The sequence below is a fragment of the Polypterus senegalus genome, chromosome 13, assembly GCF_016835505.1.
Source record: "Polypterus senegalus isolate Bchr_013 chromosome 13, ASM1683550v1, whole genome shotgun sequence".
NCBI classification, from domain to species: Eukaryota; Metazoa; Chordata; class Cladistia; order Polypteriformes; family Polypteridae; genus Polypterus; species Polypterus senegalus.
Window position 1 is genome coordinate 27,188,006 of NC_053166.1, and position 12,748 is coordinate 27,200,753.

Sequence of the window (12,748 nt, forward strand, 5' to 3'; positions counted from 1 at the left end):
AGCATACCTGAGACAGTACCACACTAGCAGCTGATCCACACCAGACTACAAAGTACGGTACTAAGAAGGATGATCCTCAGGTCTAAGCGCCGTCTCAGTGGCCAGCTGAACAAGATCAATGCCAAGCTTAACTAATTCACAGCTAGTCTTGTTTTGGTTTCATGTTTCTCCTCGGTTTGCTCAGCTGGTCATTTGATTGCCAATTAACGGCAGTGTGACAGCAATTAACATCTCTCCCTCTCACAATTAACAGCATTCTGTTGCACATTCCTCTCAGTTTAAATAGACAGAGCACAAGGAATAAGCACGTCCTCATGTAAATTTATCACAAAATAATTGCAATTGTTAAGATACTGTGGACATTGCCCCGGACACAGACAGGCAGACACACTCATGTCACCCAGCACACGTTTATTCTCCATTATTCTTTTCACAAATCAATGTTCACAAGCCCCAATACCCCTCAGTCCAGGCCAACACAATGCCTTCTCTCTCTTTGCTTCTTCAGGCCACCTCCTGCCTCCTCCAGTGACCTTGTCCACTCTTCCACCCAACTCTTGTGTCCATCTGAAGAGAGGTGGCCCCTTTAAATAAGCACCTGGATGTGCTCCAGTTGTGTTCCTAGCAATCTCCCACCGACACGCCCCAGTGTGGCAGAAGTGCCGGCTGTCTCCCCGGAAGCACTCCGGGTGTCCCTGTTCCTCTTCCTCTAGTGCTGACGTCTAGGGTCTTCCTGGTATTGGGGTCCCCCTGGCGGTAACCCCGGGTCCCTACAGGGTCGAACTTCCCAGCTCTTTACCCGCGGCCTCCAGGGCGGTCGCCCCCTCGAGGTCTGGAGGAGGCACAAGCCACCCTCCTGTCTTCTCTGGCGTCCCGGCTGGGTACCACCTCCATCCGGGTACCACACTACGTCATATTGGCTGGTGTTATTGTAAACATTATTTACTTTAGGCTTATGAAAAGGCCCATAAATCCCTATAAAGAAAGTAATGACAACAAGATGTAAACGTTAATAGAATCATATCTGAAACATGATTGTCTCTCTGTAACTCATGGGTGGATATACCATCTGGATAACCTTGTTGGCACCCAGGTTGTCAACTCCAACGGAAGAAACTGGCACTTTAAGAACCAGTGGCTGGACAATTTTTTAAGTATGGACACTGACTGCGTCTTTTTACATAAGAGTAATGGTTAAATGTATATTGATCTGTATTTTTCTATTTCTTATACAATGCAATATAAATATTTGCATACATAGCTTGTCTTTTTCTGTGGCATTGAGTTAAATATATTTGATTCAGTATTATGCTACACTTCAGTCCAAATATAAATATAAAATATGGCTTCCATATTTTTTAAATGCATATTTCTGCTTTTTTTATATGTGTAACAGTCTGTCTGATGCATTTGGAATTCACTTTGCAAAATTACCCACCATATTATGTGCATTAAACCTGCACAAAATGTGGTCTAAGTTGGTACACACCTTAGTTCCCCACCTCAGACTCCAGGAAGCCAACTGCAATGGCACTTAGTCTTAGTCTTGGTCTGCAGCTCTGAGGCACAATGCAGCAGTGCCAAACTCAAACGTTAGTCTTATTATTGTAACTAAACACTAAAATCAGATCAGCACGGGGTCATCCTCAGCTGACAGCGCATTGAATAAACCCAAAATAATCATTTATTAAACATTAGTCATATAATGCATCAAAATAGAAATAAAGACAAAATAAGTGACATTTACATAAAAGTTAAAAAAAGCAAAAAACACACTTAAGTCAGGGGTAAATCTACATCTGAGCCATGAAACTTCAGACCTCATAAACCATAAGCTTGACCAGCAGTTCACCAAGATGTTGTTCCACAGAATAGGCCTCACCTTCAAAAGCAGCCTAACTTACGACTTCCATTGGTAGGCTTTCTGCCCACCCAGGACCAAAAACCACTGGTAAATTAGAATTTAAATGATGTAAGTGCCATGAAGGACAGACAATATGTCACTTGAACTGGAAAATGATTTCTTGTTTGGCTAGAAATATATTAACGGTGGGCCAGTGAAAGCCAGAAGCAGTTCCATCCCCCATATATGTCCTAGTTTGGACACCTGCAGGGGTGCATGGGAATTGGAGCCCAGAAGTGCAACCCTGTCGTGTTCCCTGGGTGCTGTTAGAGGGTGCTGTTGGAGGAGGATCTCAGTGGTTTCCACAAGGGTCCAGCTTAAAAGGAGCGTGCCACCTGCCAACTCTGACTCATCTAGATAACACTCAACAGGATGAGCAGAAAGAGAGAAAAACAGAAAATGTACTTGTTTATATTTATGGTTTGGTTGCGTTTGCTCGTTTGGTGTATTTATTTGTAATAAAATCCTTTACTTGAACCTGGGACTGTGTTGGGCTATAATGTATCTGATGTTTGGGGCTCAGTGGTGCTCTGTTGTGATCACAATGTATATAGGATGAATAAAAAATTTAGACAGGGATTACATTACATGAAGGCTAACTCCAAGAGTTCATCACCCTATTCCAGTTCTTTCCCATCCATAATTTCACCTTTTAAGTATAAAGAAGGTCTGTTGATCAGATGAATGGCTACACGCAAACCTTGCCGCACCCTGAGCTACTCCACTGATCCAGAAAGCCTTTATTATCCAATGTGTTTCTGTAAATGCCTTAGAGGGAATAATGGTGGTTGTAGGACACTGTTTGTATTGTTTGGTATGTAAAACGTTGCAGTAACAGGATTACTCCTGTTGTGTGCTATAAAAAGACCTTTGGTGAATCGAACTTTTTAAGTCGGCCTTCAATCATTTAAGTTATAGAAAAGTATTAAGAGGTTTGATCCCTGCTTAGTTTTCTTGCCACGGCTTTTTTGGCTCTAGGTAGGCTATGGGAAAAAAAATTATTTAAAGTTTCATAGTCCAGGTAATTAAGTTACTTTGTATCAAAAAGTTTTCGAGCAGGGTAGTTATTGTGGGCCACAACTTGAAGTTATTTAATTATCCATTGGACCAGTTTCTTTTTTTAAAATCTTGTATAATCAGGTCTGTGAACAGCAGCTTATTATGCTAGTTGCACTTTATTACATTTTTAAATTCCTCTTCTAGTTACCCTTTTATTCACTGCTGTATTTACTTTATCTATTTCTAAACTTTTTTCAGGACAAAGCTCATAGCTCCATTATTCTGGGTTTACATCCCACACCAGGGGTCAGATTTATAAAACTTGTATATGCACAAAGACATGCTCAAATTGTACATAAAAGGCATTTGCATACACATCAGGATTTATAAAGGAAAACTTTATGGGAGAACACGCACATAATTACTTCATCTCTGACCAATCTCTACACAGCATTTCTGAGAATATGAGAAATGACGACACCCTTGATAAACTAGGGAAACACAGCCCAACATGATAAATGATGACTGGTGTGTATAATAATTCATATCATCGAGCTGTTATTATAATGTGTGTTGAAGTGATAAACATATTACATCTCATGATGTGCAGACTGTATTTTACCCTTTCACGAGGGCCAATGCTGCATATTTGCACTGAAGAACATTTTTGGGTTTTCATCAGTTTATATCAGGTACCTCTTGTCACTTCTCAGTGAACTGACCATCAGTTCAGGAATATCTCAGCCAAGTTTCACTCCATCATTCATGCTGTGCTGGAAGTCATTAACTCACCAGAAAGGTAGTACATTCAGCTTTTGTATACATTAAACAACATGTTTTGACCAACATAAGAAAGCAATTTACAGCAGTGCCTGGTTCTCCTCACATAATCAGAGCAATTAACTACATTTACAGTATATCGCATTAAGGGTACCTAGTGAGAATGAAGCTGTTTTTGTTAACTGTAAGCAGTTATATTCCATTGATGCTCAAATCATCTGTGATAGCAAGATGAGACTGGCAGACGTTGTGTCTCAGTGGCCTGGGTCAACCCATGATTCAATTATTTTGAGGCAAAGAAGTTCTGGCAAATGTGATGGTAAATGGCTTGTTGGTAAGTTTTGTGGCCAAACCCTCACTTTTTCATACAGCCTGTGCCATTCCTTATAACAGCAATAATGTCATTACACGTGCCAGGTAATAGCAGCAACCCCCTCAGACACTAGCACCTTACACCTTTCCCCAGCTCCCAGAACACCCCCCAGCTGCTGTAATGCCATGTATGATCTTACATGCTCAGCTAGAAACTCGAATTCAGGTAATGGGGTCTCAAAATGTTAGGAGGGATGCTGATCTTACAGCCAATGAAGTTCTGCAGCACTGTGATTGCATATATATGAGGTTGATTAGCATGCTCCATATAAGAATGCACAGGTTTCAAAGCACATTAATGTTCACACATTTAAAAGATGATTGTGTTTTATAAAGGTAAATTGCAAATAAATGTGTGTAAGCCAGGTTTTATAACATAGATTTTGTTTTTTGGTGTTTGCAATTTCATGTTTTTTTCCGTATGTATATTTTTTCACTTGAATCCTTGCAACGTTTTATAAATAATACCGCTGGTCACTGCTTGTGTCAGATTTCTTCTTCCCATGTATAAGTGTTTTTCCAACATTCCAACGATATGAACATTAGCTCAGTTGGCAACTGTAACTGCTTATGTGAGTTGATTTGTAGGCTTTAGGGTTTGAGTATGGCCTAAGCTGGAATGATGCCTTGTGCTGTGCTGGTTCCTGCCTTGTACCAAATGTACTTGAGAAAAGAGTTGACTTTCAGTGACCCTGAGCTAGGTAAATAGGTTAGAAGGTTGTGAGCATTATTATGTTAGTTAAAATAAAGCTAAACCATGTAATGAAGTCATTTAGCCTAACATGATTATTAAAAGTGATACACCACTTTACACATGTGCTTTCCATTAGTACTACCTGCATATACAGTAGCTGTCCAGTCCTTTAACCATTTTACTCATCATGCTTTTCACTACAAAATGCTTAAGTTAAACAGACTCTGACCCACAATATTCACTTTTAAAGAATAACTACAACAATATAGTATATGTACTATAACAGAAGATGGTCCGTCAGAAAGCTTCAAGGATATATTGTAATTGCAAAGCATAAGAAAAATAATTTGTATAGATGGAGTCACTTCAAAGTACACATCTTAGACATCCCTCTCTATATGTTTGCTGAAAACATCAACTTGCAAAAAAAAATATGGTGCTTAACAATTTTATATTCCCTTACTAAGGCCCCAAAGCACTGGTGGCTTCATGATTTGTAAAAAGACAACAAACAGACATGAAAGGATAAGTCTGGGATTTTTTAAGCCAAAAGAGTGTTGAGACAGCATGGGCAACATTATTAGCAAGTCTTTAATTCCTTTTCCAATTGGAAAGAAGAAGCAACCAGCAGCAAGTGATGACATCATCTGTGGTGGAAAAAAAAATGGTAATATGATAAATATTCGGTAGATTATTTTTATTTGTAAGAATGTTCTTATACTTCTGTTTTAATAATGTTCAAGGTAGTCCATTTATTAAATAAGACTTCTGCACGCAAGTGTCCCATAGCTGAAATTCAAAACAGGAACTCACTGACCAGCTAGACTTGGGGAATACAGGTAACTGAGCAGCTTAACTGGGGAATTGAAGGCTTTGTACCAATCAATGTACAACCAGTTTGACAAGGGATGCTTTGCTGTGATGCTGTGTGGACATGTCAGTGGCATTTTTTTGTTTGTATAAGCTCTGGTATCAAAAATAGAAACACTTCTGATCTTTCTTATCCCCAGAAAAAAAGCCTGAAGAGGAAGGGATAGGATGAGTTTATTTGCCCATGTAAGAGAAGTAGAATTTTAGAAATATAAGCACTAGCAGAGCACTGGAATCGAGGCCAAATTGTATTGAAACAGGACTGGAATGAACAGGAGGACATCCCATTGGTCCGGGTGGGTACATCAAGGAAGCAGGACTAACATAAATATTACCTGACAAAACAGTCTCTGTCTCTGCAGTACATATTTGCCTATTATGAATACTCTTGCTCGACAAAACAAAAAAAGGGTCAGTCCTTCAAAAAAGTCGGAGAGCTCACAAAACAGGTGTCACCCGAATGCTGATGGGGTGGTTATAGGTTCCACTAGGCCTTAAAATGGAGATCTGGCTTTTAAATTCAAAATGGAATAGCACAGAGTCTCAAATGTTTAAAGTATGTGTCTCCAGAGGAGAACTGTAAAAACTCTGGCTCTGGCTAGAGTTAAAATTAAAGGTACTGTATATTAACAAAAAGTTGAAAAATAACAAAATGTTGAAAAGTCATAAAAAGAAGAAAAAATTAATTGCCTAAAGGGCAATCCTCAGCAAACAAATCCCAACACATAAACTAGAAAACAAAATCCTTTAAAAAGAGCAAAAAATGTGAAAAACAGTAAATCCAAATGGTAACAAGAATCAAAAGAAAACTCATCAACATCACAAAACACAATCAATAAAAGACAAGGGACTGAATTTCCCTTAAGACTTTATTGGGCTGGGAGTAGGCCCCTAATTGTGATGGACAGGTGGCCCCGCCTCCTATTGCACCTCCCACAACAGACATGAAACATCAAAGACACACATTTAAACTGCATAATAACGAAATAGAATAAAATAATAGATATTACATAATTAAACAAATAATGAATGAACAGAACAATATTATAAAAAATGGAAAATAATGAAGAATAATTAAACGAAAACAAAGAAGTCAAAAAGAAGTTCTCTAAATATGATCCAGTGGAGGAACCCTAGCTTGACCATAGCACTGTCCAGACGTCATGCTGAAGAAGAGATGATGCTGGACAAAAGACCAATCAACAAACTTAGACAGGGAGCCACCTGGTAATCTAAGCATACTGGATGCTTAACATGTATTGGTATTTTGTCGCACTCATTGCACTCTGCTATTATCTTTTAGGTGCTCATATAAGATTAAGGTTGCATTAGCCACATGCATAAAATCACTTACCTTGTTCTTAGAATATTACATGAGGTATAAAATGTTTTATATAGCAAGAAACTTGCTGGAATAATCCATTTATAAAGTTAAAGAATAATAAAGAAAAAAGGAACGATATAGAATTCTTTCGCTTAAAGTTAGTTTTGAAAGTAATAAGACAAAAATAGAGCATATCACAGGCTGTTTGTGTATCACAAGGGTTTAAAGGATAGGATTGGTTTATTTTTTTAATGATGGTGTTCATTATTTTGCCAGAGGAAATTGTGTTTTAAACTAAAGCATTTTTTTAGTAAACTTAAAATGTACAGTGTCTGTGTTTGCATTTGAAAATTGTCTCCGAAGAGCATGAGCCCAGATATAGAACAAAACCCCAAAAAACGTACAGAATACAGTAATCCCTCGCTATATCGCGCTTCGACTTTCGCGGCTTCACTCTATCGCGGATTTTAAATGTAAGCACATCTAAATATATATCACGGATTTTTCGCTGGTTCGTGGATTTCTGCGGACAATGGGTCTTTTAAATTTATGCTACACGCTTCCTCAGTTTGTTTGCCCTGTTGATTTCATACAAGGGACGCTATTGGCGGATGGCTTAGAAGCTACCCAATCAGAGCATGTATTACATATTAACTAAAACTCCTCAATGCTATAAGATATGCTTCCCATGCGGTGCTCGATTGTTTGCTTGTCTCTGCCTCTATCTCACCCTCTCTGACATTCTCTGCGCCTGACGGAGGGGCTGTGAGCAGAGGTGCTATTTGCACAGAACCTGTTTGCCTAGTGGATACGGACGCACCTCTAAGAAATGCCGCTTTATCGCGGTGCTTCCAAAAGCACATTTATTGATTTTTTAATGGTTTGCTTTAATCTTGGTCTCTCTCTGACGTTCTCTGCGCCTGACGGAGGAGATGTGAGCAGAGGGGCTGTTTGCACAGAGGCTGTTTGCTTAGAAGATACTGACGCTCCTCTAAAAAATGCTGCGGCAAACTTAAAAGCACACGTATTGATTTTTTGATTGTTTGCTTTTCTTTGCGAGCGCTCTCTCTCTCTCTCTGAAATTCTCTGCTCCTGAAGAGAAGAAGATCTATTTGCATTCTTTTAATAGTGAGAAAGAACTGTCATCTCTGTCTTGTCATGGAGCACAGTTTAAACTTTTGATTAAAGGGTGTTATTTCATGTCCAGAGGGCTCTAATAATGTTAACAGTGTGGGAGAGTTTATAAGGGCTTAAAATATATAAAAATAAATACACAAACATATGCTTTCTACTTCGCGGATTTTCGTCTATCGCAGGGGGGTTCTGGAACGCAACCCCCGCGATCGAGGAGGGATTACTGTATGTTCATTTTTCATGCCAGGAATGTTCTTGGATATTGAGCAGCCACCTTGAGATTTCACAAATGCTATTAAACAGTGTATTCATGTTGGTTTGGGGGAAAAAGGTTAGATTTCAATGCACTGCAATTCTTTATTGTCATGCGTACAAATACAAGTACCATGTACAATGAAATACTTGCTCGCATGTTCCCCCGCAGACAGTGAACACAGAGAAAAAAAAAACAATAAATAAATGAATATAAATAAGTAAAGAATCCTAGGAATAAATAGAGACAGTGGCAGAAGTATATGTGCAGGTAGCAGTGGAAATCACACAAGGTTACTGATTGTTCATGAGTCTGATTGCAGTTGGGTAGAAACTATTCTTGAACCTGGAGGTGCGTATCCAAATGGACTTTAGTCGCTTCCCAGATGGGAGGAGGGTGAAAAGTGACAGTGCAGGATGGCTGGGGTCCCGCCTGATACGGTTCACTTTCCTGAGACAGTGTGTAGTGTGGATGTCCTGGATCGCAGGGAGCTGTGTGCCCGTGATCTGCTGTGCTGTATTCACCACAGTCCTGAACTAAGCAGTTTCTGTACCAGGATGTGATGCATCCTGTCAGGATGAATTGCACAGTACACCTGTAGAATCTGCACAGGGTTGTGGCGGACATCCGGGCCTTACTCAGGTCTCCTGAGGAAATAGAGGCGTTGTTGGGCTTTCTTGACTACTGTTGCAGTGAGGGTGACTCCGAGGAACCTAAAGCTGCTGACCTGCTCCGATGTAGATGAGGCTGTGCTCTGTTGCCTGTTTGCAGAAATCCACAATCATCTCCTTAGTTTTGCTAATGTTAAGGATGAGGTTGTTGTCCTGACACCATTCTGCCAGGAGTCTGACCTCCTAACTGTAGGCTGTCTCATCTTCTTCGCAGATCACACCTATTACAGTGGTATCATCAGCAAACTTGAGGATGGTGTTAGAGCTGTACTTAGCTATGCAGTCATGTGTGTATAGAGAGTAAAGCAGAGGGCTCAGCACGCTGCCCAGCAGGGTGCCAGTGTTGATGCTGATGATGGAGGAGGTTTTTCCACCAATACGCACTTGCTGAGGTCTGCCGGTGAGGAAGTCCAGTACCCAGTTGCACAGTGAAGAACCATGCTTCAGATCCAGGAGTTTAGCAATGAGCTGGAAATGGAATGACGGTGTTAAATTGCAGAGCTGTAGTCCACAAACATCAGCCTGGCATAACAATTCTTGTTCTCCAGATAAGACAGGGTGGTGTAAAGTATTACGGAGATGGCATCCTTAGTGAACCTGTTGCAATGGTAGGCAAACTGGAGGGAGTCCAGACTGTCAGGGATGGTGTCCTTGATGTGTTCTTGCACCAGCCTCTCAAAGCACTTCATGGCTATGGGAGTAAGTGCTAGTGGGTGGTAATCATTAGGGCAAGTCTACTTTATTTTTCTTTGGACAGTGATGACGACTGTGTGCTTGAAGCAGGTGGGGACAGATGAAACTCTCAGAGATGTGTTAAACATATCCGTAAAGACAGCAGCTAGCTGTTCGCAACATGTTTTTGATTTAACAGGAAGTCTAACAGTGCTCTTCAGTGTTCCCTGTCTCACAGTTATGTTGGGGGTTTCCAGCAGATAAAGCAACATTTTTATGCAAGTTATATATTATTATGCACAGATATAAAATTAATTTCTTACTTGCAGGTCTCCTCACAATAATGACAGTAATGTTGCCAAAAAAATATGTGCATTCAACATCCATAGAGAGTAAACATGATGTAATGAGCCAGACGACAGAAGAGATAACCATGAACACACACAGATATGCACAGCTCTAGTTTCATTTTATTTAAATGTTATTTTCAAAACTTACTTCAACTAGTGACACAATTCCCTAACTGCTCTTTCTTCTTGTTATTTCATTCTATAACGTTTTTGGCTGTATGAAAGACTTTATGCCTGACCTTCAGCTTTATCTTGTCTCTCGATGTTAACATTTGAAATTCAGTTCATAGAGCACTTACTATTCTACTTAAAAGGTAAATGCATTTAAATTTGTAGCTAAATACAGCCTTAACCTTATATGTAAATATGTTGTAAGAACAAATGAAGACTGAGATTGTTAACGAGCTGGGGACGCATAGGTTAACTTTGTTTAACTGGTTAAACAGAGGTGCTGTTCTGTCAAAATTATGCAGACAGAATAGACAGTGCTATTACTGGTTGTCTTATCCATCTTTTCTCCTCGAAAGCTGTGTGTCCAAATAAGCATTGTAATCTCGTAAAGCACTATCTTTTTAATACAGTAGGAATTGATGGCAGTTGCACAGAGGTAATATCATCACTTGTTCTATCACAAAAAGGGAATGGCAGTCTTGCTAATAACAGCAGACAAAACTGCTTTTTTCACCATGACAGCATGCTTCGCATTGTCAGTCAAAGAATTTTTGACCAAAAAATAAAGTGGCTGTTGCTTGACACCTGTTTTTGCCAGATCTCACTCCCTGTGACTATTTTTTGCTCCAGAACTTAAAATTGAGCCTGAAGGAAAGACGATTTGCTAGCATGTTAAAAATCTAGGAAGAAAATGCAGGAGGTTCTAAATGCTGTAACAAAAAATAAGTGCTGGAAATATTTCCAGTAATGAAAAAAGTTCTGGAACAAGTATATAGCATCTCAAGGGGACCAATTTCATAGTAACTTAAAGAGAATTGCAGTGAGATGTATAATCCTTTTTTAAACAATATTCTTGAAGCTTTTGGGTACCCCCTCGTATTTACAATAATCTCTAAGTAGCCGTGCCCCGCGGCTCTGCCTGCATATTAGTGAAAAAGGACAGTGAAGAGGTCCCCGCACAGTTTCCTACTCCTGACGTGACACTTCCCCCTCCCCTCGCCCCACAGCCTCTGTCTTGGATTTGCGTGAATATATCAATCCTGCAAGCGAACTATGATTCTTAGTTGTAAAATCAACCGGAACATTCAAGCAAAGTCTAGAAGAAAAACTGATCTAAATCCATTATGTAGTTCTCTTGTTGTCTTGCTAAGCGGATGTAAGATACGCCACGAGACTTTCACGTGAGAGATGAGGTCCCTGGCCCTGGCCCCACTTCCCTCAGCCTGCTGCGTCTCTCTCAGATTTGTGTAAATAAATCGGTACCGCAAGCGAACTATGATACTTAGTGTGATGAAAGAAGCATCACGGGAATGTTCAAGCAAATTATAGAAAAAAACCTGATCTAAATCCATTAAGTAGTTTTCTCGTGAACAGACATACAGACAGACAGATGTTGGATTTTATATATATAGAGATTGTAGCCAGGTATTACAAGATAAAAATTATACTCCTTCTAAGAATACTAATGCATTTTATGTAAAGGTTTCTATGGAAATGTACTCTCTCCGTTTAAAAAAAAAGTATTGCATTATTTCACAATAAGAATGTTGCCTGCTGCTGCATGTATCATTGTGCACACATGTGCTCCGGTTGTCTACTGACAGCTACTGAGGGAGATGTTAAACATGTGCATAGCATATAATCAAGTGACAAGAAGTGCACAAAAATTATAGGTATACATTTAGTTTTAATCTGGTTACCGTTCTTTCCTTGCTCCTTTTATAGAGTAGTTTCAGCTGCTGGCTCTTCTCTCATTCTCTTGAGTAAGGGTTGAATTCTGCTTTGATTTGTTAAATTTGACTTGACTGTATGGAAAGTTATCTGTTTCTAATTAAAATCAATAAAAATATATAAAAAAAAGTCTAGTTAAAGTTTAGTAAATTTAGCACAGATGTTTTAACATATAAATCGAGTGACATATTTAGTCTTGCTGATCAGACATAAAACCGCATTGAAAAGGCACAAGGTGAGGCGGGCAGTACCGTGCAGCACTAAAGGGGGCGCATGTGAGCCCAACAGGTGCTTGTTGCTGCTGCTCTTCTACGCAGAGTCTCTAAGCGCCAATAAGTTAGCGATATCAGAAAGTCAAGGGCACTTTATTTCTTGTTCTGACTGACTGCCAATGTTGAACAGCCTGTATAAAAATTATTAAAGCATCACAATTAAAAGCTTTTAAAAACAACTAAATATTTCAATTAAGGTCAAAATTGAAATCTGTTTTTTTGTACACCATTCTATATGTTCATTTGTATTGAACGAGTATGAATTGTGGAATTGCAACAGCAAAGTTAGAACACATGGAGGGAGCAGAACAAATGCGCTCTCTCAGCTCTCACTCGTTGTTATAAATGTAACGTTCTTTCTTAGCCAAATATGTACCTTATCTATGTGTGTGCATAAAGAATGCCGATGAGATATGAAACATAACCAGTAGCCAATGTGAATGCTGCCAAATAGTGAATAAGCTACTCTTTTGGGTTCATCTACAGTATTTGTAAATCTGACTCTGAGGGAGTCAGTGCCTCACCAGCCATGAACCTCCCCGCACATCACTG